Here is a 17,739-nt window from a genome sequence, read left to right on the forward strand (position 1 = left end):
TAGGCTTATAGGTCATTTTTTCATGTCTCAATGGAAGCATAACTCACAACAAAACACAAATGAGCATATGAATGGATAGAATAAATAATGTCTGCACAGTGCAGCAATATATAATATTTAGAGGACCACATCAATGACACTGTGCATCTCAGAAGCTAACAAATGATACATGTATTTTGGGAGATAGCGTTAACAATGAGAACTATATCAGCAAAAGCTCTTGCACAGTTGCTGGTTGAGAAACCAGAGTGGGGCAAGTTCTGGTCCTCTCAGTCATTTCCAACTCCTCCAAGCCTTCTGTGTTCCCTTCTGACCAAGGAAAGCCATGGAGCTCTGCCTTTGATAGCCAGCTCTCCAGCCATTTCCTGCCTCCCTTACCTGGCTCAGGTGTGGCCCTTATTGCTGAACAGTTCACTCTCAGAGTCAAAGGGAGCCAGACTTTGGAGCCAGCCAGCTGCCTGCCACCTCCACAGGAGGGCTGCTGCTGCTTCCCCTGTGGCTCTAATCTCTGCTCAGCCCTCTGCCTTCTACCTTCTCCTCACTGCTCTTGTATCTGGGAGGTTTGGCAGGATGAACGGGCTCCCTGAAGTCCTGCTATTCAAAATCTTCTGTCCCTTACCTTTCAGTGTTACTGACAAACTGGTGTTGTGTTTATGGCAGGGATCCCCAATTGATCCCCGCAGGGACCCCCCAATGCCCCCCACAGAATTCCCTGCCCCCTTCAAAACGTATTTTTATTTTTTTAAAAAATGAAAAAGGTTAGGATGCCAGGTTCTCCTTCCTATTTCTGAACCTGCCGCTGATCAGTTGTTCTGTAGGCAGGCAGAGAAGAAAAGAGTTGCTTCCTGGTCCCACCCCATATCTTCTTCTGTCCCTGCAGACCTTTCCCCTTTGCTCGCTCTCTCTCTCTCTCTCTCTCTGCTCCTACCCTCTAGTGTTGCTACTCCACCCAACCACTTTCCTCATTATTTATCACCTATTCTCATTCCTAGCCTTCTTTCTCTCTCTCTCTCTCCCTAGCTTTTAGTCTTGCTCTTGCTTTTCTGCTCACCCCTTTATCTTGCTCTTTCTCTCCACTCCCAGCCTCTAGTTTACCTATTTCTGTCCCTCCCACTGCTTTATTAACCTTACTGCTTCTCTCCCCGCCCCTAGCCTTGGTCTCTCTCCCCTCTACCCCTTAATGATGCTATTTCCCCCTCTCTCCCAGCCTCTAGCTTCATTATCTCCCCAACATATACACACCCCTCTTTTGACTAGCCAGGCCCCCATGGCATCCATTATGTAACCAGCCACATCCTCCATGGGAGTTATTTTGTGGTGAAGCCTACAGCAGTTTCTCAAATTCCCAAACGTACCCATGGGTCCAAAAAGGTTGGGGACCTCTGGTTTATACCTGGTTTATGGTATTTAGAAGGCTTTAGTACAGCCTTCCCCAACCTGGTGCCCTTCTGATGTCTGGGGTAACAACTCCCATTATCACTGACTATTGGTCATGCTGGCTTGAGTTGTTATTGGGAGTTGTAGTCCAAAGTAACTGCAGGGAGAAGTTTGGAGAAGGAGGTTGTAAAAGAAGGTTGATAGTACATATTGGTGAAGTCTACATCCGCACTTCACTTTTAGGAGGAAAAGATGTGGGGATGCTAAAGTTCGCAAACCCTTGAATGAGTGGGAAATTATTGCCCAAGAATCAATGAATGCTGTTCTGAATGTCCTGCCCTTACACTATTATGAGGGAACATATGTGAGAGTGACCTCTAAAATTCAAATGGTTTCCTGAAATCAATACAGCAGCCATCAGATTACCTTTACCGCCATCATCATTATCATCACAACAACACAATTATATTCTTGCTATAATTTTGCTGTCTGCTTGTAGCCATCACTCACCTTTTATCATCATAGAATGATTCATCAGAGAAGAACCTCCTACCACTCATCCCTTTTCACACATGCCTCCATGTGTAGACTAAGTGTATGGGGAGGGTGGACCACCTACACGTTGAACAAGATATGTTAAAAGATGAATACACATCGTTCTATGTACCTGGGCACTCCATACAAGGGGGGGGGTTCCCAATCACATGGAGCATATACAACTGTATGTGTTTGGCATTCCTTTCTACATGTCTCACTCAACATGAGAGTATTCAGGGAGGGCTGGTGGATGATTTGGGGGGATGGTACTGCTCTCCACACATTTAGCATATGGGCTGGGGGTCTAGGGGTGAAAACAGCCCATGGACTTCACGCAGTTGTCCACCCCTGGTTTAAAGCCTAGCTATGTTTGGCAAGGTTTAAGGCAGTAAGGACAAACAAGTTACCAGAAACAGGCATGAATAACGAATATTACTGTAGAAGAGTCGAGGCCAGTGAGAAAAACGTCAGTTATTAAAAAACACCATGCATCCATTATAGCCATAATATGTACTACTACTGTTTAAAAGTCTTTTTGAACAGCTGTCTTTTCATATAATTGCTAGCAGCAAAGAGATAATTAGAAGGCTCTAAAAAGCAGATTCAAAAACAACACATTCAAGGCAGTTAATAGTCATATACAAAAACACCAATCTCCTTCCTGTTCTTCTGCCAACTGGCTGCCTAGGTGTTGGCAGATCACACATTGAGGGATCAACTGGCACTGTAACTAATTCTAGGAGAATTTTAGCATAATGGGGTCAAGATCAAACACTTTAGGAGAATGTAAAACACAAATTTACAGCATTTAGGGAATTCTCTTTTGGGTTCTGTTGTTGGCATTGACAAGACAAAACAAGTACCTTCAAACAATTTCCATAGAAATGCCTGCATAATGGCCTAAACCAAGTATTTTGTTACTTACCCAAAGGGAAAAGAGAACTGCAGATATCAACGTGTCTGACTTCAGAGCAAAGCTGAGCTACAAAAGCAAAATAAACCAGCAACAAATCCAACAGATTACTGCAGCTATTTCTCTTTTACATTGCACTCTGAATGTGCCAGGTTTACTACAGGTACTATGCTTATCCTAACAGCAGCCCTGTGATGCAGACCACTAGCATGGCCAGCCAGCACATAGTCTTTGAGTCCCCAGAAACTTACTTCTAGTGACCTTTGACGCAGACCTGGACCATGGAGGTGCTGCGTGCTGAAAGTTTGACTGGGATATCTCCACTCCCGTTCTCCTGGAGCCCCCAACAACTGAACAGGGAAGTAAGCTATCTTACTCAGTATTATATATTTACTTGTATTCTTTTGTCTGCTATGGAATAAAATCTTAAGGGTTCTATCCACTTGTGTGCTTATTGCTTCAGAATCCTAAGAGAACCTTTGCCCTTCAGCAAAATAGCTGCATACTAGGAAATGAGTGCTCTGTGACTGTCCATGCCCACCATGGCAGCCATTTTGTGACAGTGCCCCCACAACATTCTTTCCAAATGTGCCCAATAACCCAAAAAGGTTGGGGACTCTGATCCTAACTTAAGCTCATCACCACCACCACTGTCTGTCTCTGTCTCTCTCTCTCTTTCTCACACACGCACACACAGCCCTGACCCCCATCCACCCAAGGCTGTGGGATGGATGGGAGCTGCCCATGTTCAGTTCAAAGGTCAGCAGTTCCCCATCCCTGATATATACCTATTACACTCACATACACAATCACAATGAGCAAAAAGCAGCAGACTAAACATAAAACACACAATCAAAGAAACAAAACAAAAAAATTAAAACTTGTTGAAGAAGCAAATTTCATTCAGCTTTGGAGTACTGACAATGAAGGGTATCAATAAACCACCCAGGGCAGGGACTTGCACATTCTGGTCCTGTCCTGTCCATTACCTCAGAGCAAAGCAGAACACGCAGAAGAACCTACTATTCGACCATTTTTGTCTGTCTCTTCTGCCAAGACTCTCGTTCACGCACTGGTTCTCTCTCGGTTGGACTACTGCAACCTTCTTCTCTCTGGCCTTCCTTCGTCTCACATCAGTCCGCTGGTCTCTGTCCACCACTCTGCCGCTAAGATCATCTTCTTGGCCCGCCGCTCTGACCATGTCACTCCACTTCTGAAATCTCTTCATTGGCTTCCAATTCACTCCAGAATCCAATATAAACTTCTCCTGCTGACCTTCAAAGCTCTTCACGGTCTAGCTCCTGCCTATCTCTCCTCTCTCATCTCACACTATCGCCCCGCTCGTGCTCTCCGCTCCTCTGATGCCATGCTTCTCGCCTGCCCTAAGACCTCCACTTCCCTTACTCAGCTTCGTCCTTTTTCTTCTGCTGCCCCTTACTCCTGGAACGCTCTTCCAGAACACTTGAGAACTACAAACTCAATCACTGCTTTTAAAACTCAGCTAAAAACTTTTCTTTTCCCTATAGCCTTCAAATATTGAGTTTGTTCTGACTCTATACTGTTAGCTTCTCCCTACCCGGTGCCTGTTTACACTTCCCTGTGCCTGTTTGCATTCTCCTTCCCTCTTTATTGTTTACTACAACTTATTAGATTGTAAGCCTATGCGGCAGGGTCTTGCTATTTACTGTGTTATCTGTACAGCACCATGTACATTGATGGTGCTATATAAATAAATAAATAAATAAATAAATAAATAATAATAATAATGTGGAGATCTGACTGGAGAGGGCTTAAGGGTCTTCTACTTACTATGGTCTAAAGCTCTTTGGGATTTAAAAGTAAAAACCAGCACTTTATATCAGGGACATTGTCAACAAACAACATTGTTGTTGGGCAGCTTCCAGGGTCCTGGCAGGGTCCACCACTGATGCCTGCCCTGGGGACCCCTTTTATATAGTAGCTGAGTCTAGCTACCACTTAAATTTCCCACAATGCCTGTGAACAATGCTATGTTGAGGGCATTGTGGGGAATTAAAATGCTGCTAAATCCAGCCACTCGCCTCTTCAGAGTCCTGCTGTTGCTGCATTATCAATGGAGGAGAGAACTCTCCAAAGGCCATCTTGTCTGAAGATGGTTCTCCTTTGAATTGTGCCTATAAGCAGTCCAGGAGTTCAGATTGTTCACTGCGGTTCTAGAAACCCAGTTTACAAAACCTAAACAACACATAAAATGTTCAGACCAGAGTTGAAAAGTCTCATTATGTTAATTATGCAGTGTGTAGCTGATCCTTCTCTTTGTTTCGTTTTGAGGTTTTTTGCTCTAGTATAAGTGCATGTGACCCCATTTTGGATTGGGACTCCAGCCCATTGGGAGGGAAGAATGAAAGCTTCACCCACCCCTACACATGTAGTGTGGGGAGGAGAATTTTTGTGAACCGCCCAGAGAGCTTCGGCTATTGGGCGGTATAAAAATGTAATAAATAAATAAATAAATAAATAAATAAATAAATTTCATGATGTAAACAGGGAGGTTTAATCTTTCACTCCGAGTGTCCTGTGGTCCCAATCTGAGTTGGGGCCATGTGCACTTACATTAGAGTAAAAAAAAAAAACAGAAAGAAAGAAAGGAGTCCACTAAATGCTACACAATTAACATAAGGGGTCAACTGACCCTCTCCATGGGCTTTTGAAGGTCAGCCTCCAAAGGCTCCGATTAGGTAAAAGCTGATTCAGACGGCCAGAGATCGGCTGCAGCCCACTGAAGAGCACTGGATTCGCTGAAACACAAAGGAACAGCCATGCTTTCCGCCTCACGTTTTATCAATGAAGTGACCAGATTCCAGGCTCTGCCGCCCTGTTGCTTAGTGAAAGGGGCACTCATTGAGGATTTCATCACAGCATACATTTCACAAAGAAAGGCACTGGAATACTTCCCTGCACAATGCAACTGAGCAGCACATCAAAGAAAACAAAGATGCAGCACTGCCCCAAATTCATCTCTGTTGATTTCCCTCTACTGAAACAAGACAGAAAGATCAGCGCAGTTCTCCTCATGGGAAATCCAGACCCACTCATGGGCGCAGAAAGCAGCCATTCTGCAAGGAGGTTGTGCTCATTCCAGCCACTGGTTGGAAAAAAAGGAGCAGATCGAGGGGAGCTGTTTTGACCCATGCTGCAGCCATGCTGCTCAAAATCTCATACTGCGTTTGTAAAGGATAAAGGGTTGGATAACTTATGATCCTATATTGAATCAAACAATCAGAAAAGACCAGGGAGTAATGATGTTAACAAGCCAGGAGCCCAATTTTAAATCTTTCATTCTCCACTTTAGTAGACAAAAAGGCCTTTTGATAAAGGGTTTATTAAAATGATAAAATTCAGTGCTGCGAAAGGGTCATGCAATCGTCTCATCTTTCCTTTCCCCCCAAGGCCATTGCCAGGCCAAAACTTTTCTCTAGGTTTCAAAGGGCTCCTTGCTTGTTCGCATTAAATTATTTCACCGCGTACATCACCAGGCCTTGTCCTTAATCTGTGATGCTGCAATAACCGAGCAACATGCAAAACGAGGCCCTCAAGTGTGCCTTGAAAAAATTAAGACTACAAGCCCATACCCTCGTACGTGGGAGAAAACCCCTGAACTGAATGGAGCTTACTTCTGACTCCAAGTAGATAAATACAGGATTGCACAATAAACCGCCATGTTGGATGCTGCACCCACGATGTGTGGCCCTCAGAATGAAGACACCTTGTGCAAAACTGATTCTCCTTTCTTCTCTGTGCTAATATAGGAGTAAGGGGAAAGCAGGATTCCAATTCAGCTGTGGTGGCTACAGTTGTCAAGCACAGGGTACCCCTTGAAGCAGAGGTCCCTAACTTTTTTGGGACAGTGGTCACGCCTGAATTTTCGTGAGAACGTTGTGGTGCGCTCACAAAATGGCTGCCATGGGAGGCTTGCTCTTGCATAAAATGGCTGCTATGGTGAATCACAAAACTCTCCTTTCTCAGACAGCAGGTGAGACTAAAAAAAAAGTAGCTTGCCCAAGAACCAAAGTACAAGGCAGTGGTGGGCAGAACTTCACTTTGCAGCCTACCAGGTAAAAAATAATAATCTAAAAATAATATTTTTAAAAAAAAATCCAGAAATAAAATAAAAATCAGTAGGGGCAGAGAGCTCAGTGGGTGCCTAGAGAGATGCTCATGGGCACATTTGAGCTCATGAGGGCCTCATATTGGAGACTTCAACCCTGAAGCATTTCCACTAGGCACCTTCCCTGCCCTTGAAGGACAGGGCCAAGAGAGTGGGACATCAGGAGCAACTCTTAATTGGTCGATCCTGCAGCTGCAAGAAACATGCTTGCTCATGACTATGGGAGCTAAACAAGAGCATGTGTATCTTTTTAAGAGCAGGGAGAAGTGGTCCACCAGATTTAGTCCAGAAAAGAACAACGCCCAGATACCAACATTTGGGAAACAGTCTTCTACTTCCTATACACACACACACACACACACAAAAAAACCCATGCCCCTTACTTTCTTTTCTACTTCCATTTATTTCCCACTGCGCTACTGCAAGCACTGGAAGTATTAAGTGAAATCAACATCTGCCAGGGACTAAAGATAGCTATTTTGCCACAAAGTTTAATTCGCTCACCTACTGAAAGGTGTAGGCCAATAGCCATAATTTGTTTCATAGGCTGTTTTCAATTATTCAAGCTTGAAGACCAGCATGAACCAAATTAGCCTTCGGTATTCTGAAAACCAATATTAAGCTTATTTAATGTAGTTCAGAATTAACCGTGGCCCTGCAGCAACCTTGCATTCTTGTATTCCACAATTGATCCTAAGTGTCTCACTAGTACTCATGAGTAAATTACATGTGATTAACATTTGGGGGGCAGGGGGGTAGAGGAGAGAAAGTGCAGAGAACAAACACACACACACCTTCCTACATATACAAAGGCAGCATCTTAAGGAACAAACCATAGCAGACCTGCTGCACTGTAACTGTAGAACTCTCACCCTAAGGGTTTTACAACTTGCCTTTCTTTGTTCAGTTGTAGGCGGGCAATCAAAACATTTTTGTTCGACAAGGCTTTTTCGTATTTTAAAAGTGTAATCCTACAGGACTGACACTCAGTAAGCAGATCACTCCAATCTTGAAGACCCAAGCGGGGATTTTCCTCTCTGAAAATCTCCATATCCTATGGCTCCTCAAACACCATCTGGGAGCCACAGGATCGCTCTCTAACAATGCCGTTTTATGCATGTCTACTCAGAAACTAGTCCCATTCACTTCAACAGGGCTTCCTCCCAGATAAGTGTAAATAGCAGAGGTGGGCAATATACAGCCAGTGGGCCACATGCATCTCCCACTGCCCCCTGGCGTGGTCCCCATCCCCCCCGCCACCCTGCTGCTGCTCAAAATAAAAAAGGGATCTGTAGCAGCCATGGAGAAAAATTACTAACTAACGAAAGAATGAAAATACAAGTTATACAACATAAAGAGTGTGTGCAAGTGTATGTTACATTGTGTGTGTGCTTGTTCATGAATCAACTCCCCATCTCCTTTTCCTTGGCCCTGTTCAGAAGACACCTTAAACCATGGCTTAAACCACGGTGAATAAGGCTGTTTGCCTTATTCACCATGGTTAAAGCTGTGGTTTAAGGTGTCTTCTGAACAGGGCCCTTGTGTGTCATTCATGTCTTTTTTTAGCTTGTAAGCTTGAGAGCAGGGACTTCTTCTTTGCAGATTGGTTTTAAATCACTCAGGGAGCCTTTTTTGGCTAAGGGGAGGGCTAAAAATTACCAAAAAATTTAAACAGACTCACGCTACATAATTAAAAACTAATCCTTATTTCATTTTGAATAACCTTTGGACTATAATGTATCTTAAGCAGAAAACTATCTTTAGATAGATTTTTCCATTAAAAAGCATTTTATTAAAAAATAACCAAATTTAAATTTAAAAAATCGATTTAAATTTTTTTAAAATCCATTTTTTTATTTATTTATTTTAAAAATCATTGATTTTTATCCACCCTGCCTGGAAGACTGAGGCATCGCAGTTCTTGGTGCCAGGCAGGGCCAAGTGTCAAGGGTAGGCATGGTTGGGCCTACACAGCAGCAGGGCCCATTGACAAGAGCCCCCTGGACTTTCTCCTCCTATTCACCCACCTCTTGCTCTGGCCCAGACAATGGTGGTGGTGACAAGAAAGAGCAGTAGAGGCCAGGGAGCCTATTTGCTCACCAGCTACTTGTCAAGTAAGCAGTAGCAAATTCAATGATGAAAAAAAAGGAGTACTAGTTGCAGGTGACATTGGCAATGAGAAGGTAGACTCACTGAGGAAGGGGGCAGTGACGGTGCCTTGTCCAAGGGCCCTCAAATACCTGGTGCTGGTACTGGTGCCAGAGCCCATTAACTATACCTCAACAGCTTTCACAGATCTAAGAAGCTCATGCCTGAAGACATTCACCTTGTTGAATGTACCCATTTATTTCACTAACATACTGATATAAGGTGTACACTTACATCTTCCTTTGGGAAACTCAGAGTGGTTATGTGAGGCTCCAGGTTGGATCCAGCTTAGATTTAACATGCAACACCATCATAGGGTCCCCCGAAACAAACTCTTAACTTTTTTCCGAAGCCTGTCAATATTGTCAAATTAGTGCATTCCAATTAAGTGAGAGAGAAATTTAATTAAACCTAAAGAAATGTTGAAATACAGCGCCATGTTACATACAGCTCCATCTCACCCTAATTATGAAATGCAACAAACCCTAGGCATAAAGCATAACACGACAGGCCCACAGAGAACAGGGCACCAAAGGAATGCAAACCATGGTTACATTTGCTTCCAGCCAGAATTATTCCCCAAAATATATAATGTATCTGATTATTTTGTCATGTATTTCTCCTGAATGAGGGCCAATGTTGAAACAAAAATGTATCGAAATCTTACCAGATGATATTCAAAACTTTCCCTCAAAATTCCTCCCACGTCATAATCCTATTTTGCATCTATAGAATGCAAAGATGTTAGCAGCAGCAAGTAAGTTGGGGTATCAGAGAACGGCAGGGAGAGCCGAAACCCAACAGCAGTTGGGTAGGTTTTGACAAAGGCAAGAGCAGCTTTACTAAAGAGGTTTTACACATCCTTTCTTAGACCAGAGGCAATGTTCATCTGGAGATGGAAGGGGATGGGGTAGAGAATGGCCTACCAAGATTTTTTTTTTAAAAAAATGACAACAACCCACCACCCAAAGGGCAGAAAGGACAAAGGGAACAGCAACCTCCTCCATTTATGGCAAACAGAGGGGAAAGGACTGACCATCACTTAACAAAATGGGGCATTAAAAGAAAAGTTGATCCTAAACACCCACCCTGCCCCCATCGCCATGCCCAAGAGACTGTGTGTGTGTGTGTGTGTGTATGTGCGCCTGTGTGTCCATTGGAATGCAGATCACCATTCCAAAGCCATTGTTCTGCCCAAAGAAGAGAGGGGGAAAGATTCATTCATTAAAGCCGCAGCCATCTGCTGTGTGGCAGACAGGGAGCAGCATGAAGCAGGGCCACCAGCTGGCAGCAACTGCACGGGTAGCATTCAGTCGCAGCTGCACTTTTACTGTTCCTTTCAATCTCCCTGCATTCCTGAGAGAGCCACTTAGCAGGGGATCCACACACACACACACACATTTAATGGACAAATTTAGGAATGGCCCATTCGGCAAGTCATCACACTATCACAGCCTCCATCTTCAATGGCAGGGAAGCAACTTTTGCGGGGTGGGTGGGTGGATTAATCCCAGAGATAAAGTAACTACTCAATATTTCTCACCACAAAGCTGCTTTTCTGTAAAGAGTCTCCTCCTTCACCATCTTTAATGTGGAAAGGAGTCCGTAGAACTCAAGCAGAAGGCTTTGTGGGATGCTCTCCCTGGAGTGCCTGCAACCCAGGTCAGGTTTACACACATGGTAGCACAGCACTGTTAAGTACCATGGAGTCATTTGGAAAGACTGCAGATCTTCAGCCTGAAACAGATCAGATCCAGATAAACCACAGTTGCCTACAACACCACAGGTGGAACTCTAGGGAAGTAAATCTCTGTGCTCACCTAATTCAAGCTGCACCCCCCCTTCCAGAACTCTGATGTCAAACAGAGATGGGCAGAAGGTAGATCTCCAGATGTTTTGGACTTCAACTCCCAGAAGCCTCTGCCAGCATGGCCAAAAGTCAGGAAAGCTGTGCAAAACATCTGCCCACCGCTGGTCTAGTGTTTTAAGAAACTGGATATTCATCTGATAGTAAAGTGTGTATTTCTTACACTAGACTTCATACATGTTCTTAAACCCAACATTATGCTTTATCCCTCTCTCCTCACCACTGCAGTGTTCTGTTCCACCCAAAAATCTGCTCTGGTTTCCTAGCCCTGCAGAGCAGATTTTGAGGGTAGGGAGGGACTGTGGGAGTGGGGGAAGGAAGGAGAATTGCCCCACTCCTGGTTCTGCTAACAGAACTGCTTCCATCAGCAGAATAATACCATTGGATTCAACCCTTAAAAATTAACCCAAGAGCCAGAGTTATCAATGCATAAATGAATAGTACCATCATTTTAGAAGCACAACTGCATAATTTGAAATGTTAACAAAACAGTTAAGGAAAACCAAACTTATTTATCATCTAGCTACTATTTTACAGGGCTCCTTTGCTTCTTAATGATTTTTTCCCATGTTGTAATGTTAAGAAGCTTAGAGCCCATGGTGGGACCTAATCACATGGGTCCTTCCTGCTAAGTTGTCTCAAGGCCAGGAGGAGGTCATGGGAGGAGGCAGCTCCATGGGAAAGCCCTGCTTATGTGCTTCCAAACACCACAGCATTATGGGAAGAAGTCTCAGGGCAGGTACTGCTGAGGTAACAAATGAAGGGGCCTACACAGTAGACCAGCCTCGGGCCTTTTCCTAACTATCAGTTGCAATCATGTATAAACCTGATCACGTTTTCAGTCCAAATTATGTGCCCTGTTTTAAAACAACATAACTTCTCCTAAGAATGGCTAAATCCAAGCATTTAGTTGTAATATACTATTTTAGCTTTTTACATTTCTATGGAGCAACTTCTACACATAGAAAGAACAACTTAGGCTGAGTGATGAGAATGAAAATAATTGCGTTTGCAGCATTCAGACAACTTGTGCAAGAGTAAGATTTTAGACAGATAATGGTTTTGCAGATGTTTCTACTGGTCAAAAGAACATCTCTCAATATATACTGTTCTGTTTGGCCTCAAGGATGTGGGATGAAAGGCCCTGGAATTTTTTTTAGTCTGTTTATCCCAATGTGGTTAAACCACATTGATTTCAACAGAAGATGAAGCACACACTTAACCCTGAAATCAATGGGCTTTCAGAAATGCTTACTGCGAACTGGATGGTCATAGTATTAGTGATTTTGTTTCGATTCCACCCCTCTCCCAAAGCTCTTGTTGTTCAACAGGGTGAAATGTTGCATCATGTCCACAGATGTGCAGCAGAGAGAACAACATAAAATTCTTCAGGTTTCTGCAGCACTCCAGCACGACTCTTATGTAAAATGTACTGATCGATAACAGAGCATTTACGGTATGGCTGACAGGTGCATGGTAAGTACAGCAGAACTCATCAAGCTCGTTTCATTGTCATCTGTAAAGAGTTACGCAACTGTGAAGAATGACGGGAGGGAAGCAACAGCTCTGAAAGGAGAAGGAGACAGAAAAAAGAAGGCAAGCACAGGGATAGTCTCATGGTTGTGGTAATCAGTTCTTGCAAGCCTTCTGCCTAAGGAGTATTCCCTTTTTTTGAGTAGCAGGTGAAGGACCCAGCCAGTAAGGCAGCCAGGACCCCCATGAGCAGATGGGAAGAACAAAATGTTGAGCATGCATCAGTAGCTTTGCTTGCTTGCTTTTTCTTTTTTAATCCCTTTTGTAACATACACCAGGGCTGGTGACCCAGCTCTGCAATTAGCTCTGCAGTTTCTTTGGTCTGTGAAGGATTAGGTTACAACAAGGATCACTTTGCAACAATCTCACGAACTCTGTCTTGATGCACTTATACACTGACTGGCCATCTTGCATTGACTGTAATCCCAATATAAGGAAGGGCAGAAAGAATAATACTAGTCTATCACAATAGAAATTCCACTTCTCTTTTGGTAAGATAAAACAGACCTCCAAGCCGCCTTTCTAGATCAAATTTAAAGCAAAGATGCCCAGAGGGCAGCTCAAACTAGTATTCTAGATAGTTTACATGAGTTGGTATTCTACACTATTTCTTAAAAGATTGTGATTATTTACTATTTTACCACTGTAACAATATGAAATGACTGCTGGATTCAGCCTGAATGGCTTGTGCTTCCTGAGAGGAGCCAGGAAGTAGTTGAGGGCAACACCCTCTGCTTCTGGCCTGAGGAGAGAGAAGCTTCAGCCAGAGAGAGCTCAGTGGAAAGGCTTTGTTAGAATCAAACTTTTAAGTATATTCGGAAGACAGATTCTGATTGGGTTCACACAACACACTAATCCACACTCAGTTGCTAAGTGGACCTATTCATACATGGTTAGGCTGCTATCCCTTTTGCAGCAAATGGTTAGTAAGTGTGTTTAAACTATTGTTATGTAGCCACCATGGTTAAGAATGGTTCACATGACATGCTAAGTCACGGTTCACATGACATGCTAAGCCATAATGTTTAGCTCAAAATGCTTAACCATCATAACTTGGCGTGTTATCTGAACAGGGTCAGTGTGAGTTATTGTTCAACTGTGAGTTGTTTGCTGAACCATGGATTAATGTGTTGTTTGAACCCAGGACATTTTCTGCAGGGTGGCTAGTTAACCATGCAGTGGACAATCTGTATCAGGATTGCTGGTGGGTGTGGGTATGTGTGTGTGTGTGTGTGCACGTGTATGTGTGTGTTTTAGGGTGTCAGGGGGCAGTTATTTTGTTGCTGCTGTTCTTAAAAGGTTGGGAGTCAGAAATCCTTGCAAAACTACCTGCAAACCACCCAGAGATCTACCAGATGATCCAGATCTACCTTCTGCTCACCAGACAAATTCCTTGCCTTGAGTTATGAGTCTGTATGCTTGTTTTGCCTCAGTGCTGTAACTGGAGGCAAAGACTTACAAATAAAAGCTGCCTACAGTTCCTGGTGGATTCTTGTAATTATGGAGGTTTTGGAAGAGGGTGAGTTCAATGTGCCCCTTTCAGAGGACGCACGCACAACCAACAAGTCAAAGACCAGCCTGCCTGTGTGTACACAAGGAAGATACACTAAAATAAACCCTACATCTTGTAAACTTTGTGTAAATCTAGATTCTTACTCACAAGACACCCAGACCCCTGGACACAACCCTATATTATTGGAATTAACCTGGTTCACACAACACGGCAAGTCAGAGTAAAGCTGAGTGTGGATTGTCATTGAACCATGGAATGATTTTGAATCATGAGTTGTTCTGTTCTGTGAACCCAGTCGCACTAACAAACAATGGTTTGTTAACCACAAATAATCCAAAGTTCACAACCCAACAACAAACCATGGGTTCTCTTTGAGGCTATTTGTTAGCATGGCTGGTTCACATAACACAACAATCCATGATTCAACAGCAACCTGTACTGTGGCTTGTCATGTTGGCCCTGTTCAGAAGACACCTTAAACCACGGTGGTTCTGAGCAAGCCCTTTGTGTGAAACCAGCCATTGCATGGCTGTTTGACACAACCTGGCCCCTCCCTCCCTCTCTCCCTCTCTCTCTCTCTCTCTCTCTCTCTCTCTCTCTCACACACACACACACACACAGAGGAAGCTTCCCTGGCATAACATACATTGCAATGGTAAGTAGCACGTAAATCATGAATCCACAGCTAATTTTTCAAAACCACCACAATGTGTTCTAGAGTATATGAAAACACAGCAAGGATATAAATCAGTACAGACAGCTGTGCTGTATAAAAGGCAGGCAAGCAGGTCACTTCTTACAGCAACTTTTTTGGGCATTGTTTCATCCAAAGCAGTAGTAATGAAGACATTGCTACTGAAGACATTGCCTATTTGAACCACAGATTTTGCCAACTGGGCAATCAAATTCTTTGATGAAGAAACGATTTCCCATTAGATTCCTGGTTTAATTCAAGAAATTACAGGGCCTGCAATCCTACACACACTTACCTGGGAGTAATTCCCATAGAAGTCAATGGAACCTACTCCTGAACCTACACGCCATGGAACCTACATGCAGAAGATTGCTCTTTGAATTCGTTAATACATTCCTCAGTGTTTCTGAAAAACACCCCCCCAGAAAACTCTTTCTGCTGCAAGAAAAACACACTCTGGCCCATAACTCCTCCCCACTGCGCGTGCTCTTGCTCTCTCAGCAGAATAGCTGGATACTGGAACCACATCATTTGTTCAATTCCCTTGTTTGCAGACTGTCTACTCCTTCCATCAACTTCTGAGGAGAACACTCCTTGGGCCTGTTCACTCTTGGATTGGCTCCTTGGACTGCACCTGGAATGAGAGTTGGTGTAGCCTTACCTCAAACACACCTTCCCCTGCTCTTGCCCCACACACTGTGGGTTTATGAATGCAGGTCTCCCTCATTCTACCCATGTCTAGAACACTGATTTAATATTTGCTACAAAATGTCAATGCTTTTGAAGTGTTAGAATTAAACAGAAAGAAGTTTTCCTTATCCTTCTATCTTAACAAGATTAATATTACTTACAATCAACACTCTTGCTTTATCACTCTGTAACTTACTTTCTGTGTCTATTAATATTTATTATTATATCATCATCATCAATCTTGTTCATAGGTAAGTTAAGTGATGTAACAAGATAAGAAAAAAGTGCTCCATGAAATCCATTTGCACCGCAAGTACTTTCTGAAGTGGTATGACTTCCTATTGGCTAAATTACTTACTCTGATTCTGACAAAAGAAAGGCCTGGTTAATGTTAAAAACAGTTGAAAATGCCACCTCTTTTTGCAATTCACCTGAGTTAACAGCTCTTGGCAATTTGCACTCAGAAAACCTGACCGAAATCAATGAAGGCTAGATAATCAATCCAGCATTCTGAAACCACCAACATCCACTCTCTATTTCATTCATTTAACAATTCCTTCTCCGTTACTTGCCACTGAGGCCCAGGCTACTAATTCCTGCCAAACTCAGGCAGCTTTAAAAGAAACCCATATGCTCAGAAAAATCTCACCCTCACTGCCTCCACATAATTTTAGTGCTTTGCACCCCTATCATTCCTCCCCATACTTGCCTTCTTTTTTTTCTAAGCTGAACAGCCCCAGATGTGACTTTTCCTCATAGGGGAGTTGCTCCAGCCCCATTACCATTTTGACTGTCCTGTTCTGGACCTTCTCCAGCTTTACAATGTCCTTCTCGAGGTGCAGTGGTCAGAACTGTACACAGTATTCCAAGTGTGGCTGCAGCAAAGATTTTTATAAAGCCATTATGATGCTGACAGTTTTGTTTTCAATTCCTTTCCTAATGGAACACAACACCTAAAGAATCTTCCCCTATGTCAACCAGTCTTGAACAGAAAGCAAACCTTATCCTGCACCTGGTTAGGCCTGCCTGAAGCTCATTCATTTCAACAGAGTTTCCAAAACATCCAATCAAAACTGCATCGATTTATGAATTATGACTGGGACATTTCACACACCGCTTGCGACAAACTTTCATCTTTGCTTTTGTGTTTGGAAACCAAGCCAGGCTTCCTAGATACTTTGATTACTCATTCCTAAATACACTGACACAGACAGGTATTTCTTGAATGCCATCAACATTTTTCCACTCAGACTTTTGAGCTTAGCTCAGAACAACATCATTTTTAATAACTCTTATCAGAAAAGCTACAATTACTGTGTGTAATAATAACAAGCACAAAATGCACTAGGATTGCACTGTACTGTGCTGAATGGATATGACAACTTTCACTAGAAAAGAATAAAAGGAGTACAGTTGAAGGTTGGGGGAGGGGGAAAGAGAGGGAAAGATAAAAGCAGTTTCATCTTTCTTCAAAGCCCACAGAATAAAAGTCTATCCCCCTGGCACTTTTTTGACTTTTCATACTCCCTTCAGAAAATCCATGGCATGTCCTTTCATTGGCACAGGTTTAAAAGCAGTTCTAAAGTTGATTTGTTCCCATTGTCCTCTTCCTTAAGGTCACAGAACATTTCAACATATCTGAAATAAAAGTCTAATGTGTTCAAGTACATTGTTCTTGTGCCTACAATACAAATGAGAGGTAGACATTTGTAAAAATTAACTACTTCTAACCTCATAAGAAACAATTAGATATTAGAGGAAGATTGACTAGGTGACCAAATAAATCTTGTGAATTCTTGAGTTCTATGACCTTCTAGCTTGTCTTTCCTAGACCCCAACAAGTTATTATGATAGCTACGGTGCCATGCATTTTCTCAGCAATCTTAAAATGACCATAGGTTGGTTCCAAAAAAACCCACTGCATGGTATACATGGAAGCAGCTCACTTGCCATTCATCTGAAGGCCTTCGGAGCACATGAGGATTGGAGGCCTACAAGTTGCCACTGGAATGGAGAATAAAAAGTTCAAATGCATGAGTAGAAGCAACTTCACACTTCTTTGGATCTAAGCCACTACAAGGAGAGTATAATTATTCGCATATTACAGATGCTAAGCGATTGTGAATTAAACGATTGTGGCCATCTATTAGGTTTACGGTGCAGGAATGTCATGCTTCCAAGCAACCCCTGAAGGACCATCAAATTCTTATCAATGTACATAAAGAACTGGTAGTCAGTGACACAAATTTACAGTGGTTCCCATTAATATCTGGCCCTCAGAAAGTGGATTTGGCCATGTGGGAGAGATTATATGACGGTG

General features: G+C 43.0%; 2 protein-coding genes across 2 annotated transcripts in view; one reads left to right on the forward strand and one right to left on the reverse strand.

Moving 5' to 3' along the window:
* The window catches only part of CEP85L (centrosomal protein 85 like), a 393,742-nt gene extending 383,351 nt beyond the window's left edge, over nucleotides 1-10,391 (forward strand). The window contains exon 15 of the mRNA XM_063124727.1: nucleotides 10,377-10,391. The gene's annotated coding sequence lies outside the window, so the exon portion shown is untranslated. The remainder of the gene's footprint in view (nucleotides 1-10,376) is intronic.
* Nucleotides 1-17,739, reverse strand: part of SLC35F1 (solute carrier family 35 member F1) — a 249,007-nt gene that overhangs the window by 211,953 nt on the left and 19,315 nt on the right. The window lies entirely within an intron of this gene.

The sequence above is a fragment of the Elgaria multicarinata genome, chromosome 4 (assembly GCF_023053635.1).
Source record: "Elgaria multicarinata webbii isolate HBS135686 ecotype San Diego chromosome 4, rElgMul1.1.pri, whole genome shotgun sequence".
NCBI classification, from domain to species: Eukaryota; Metazoa; Chordata; class Lepidosauria; order Squamata; family Anguidae; genus Elgaria; species Elgaria multicarinata.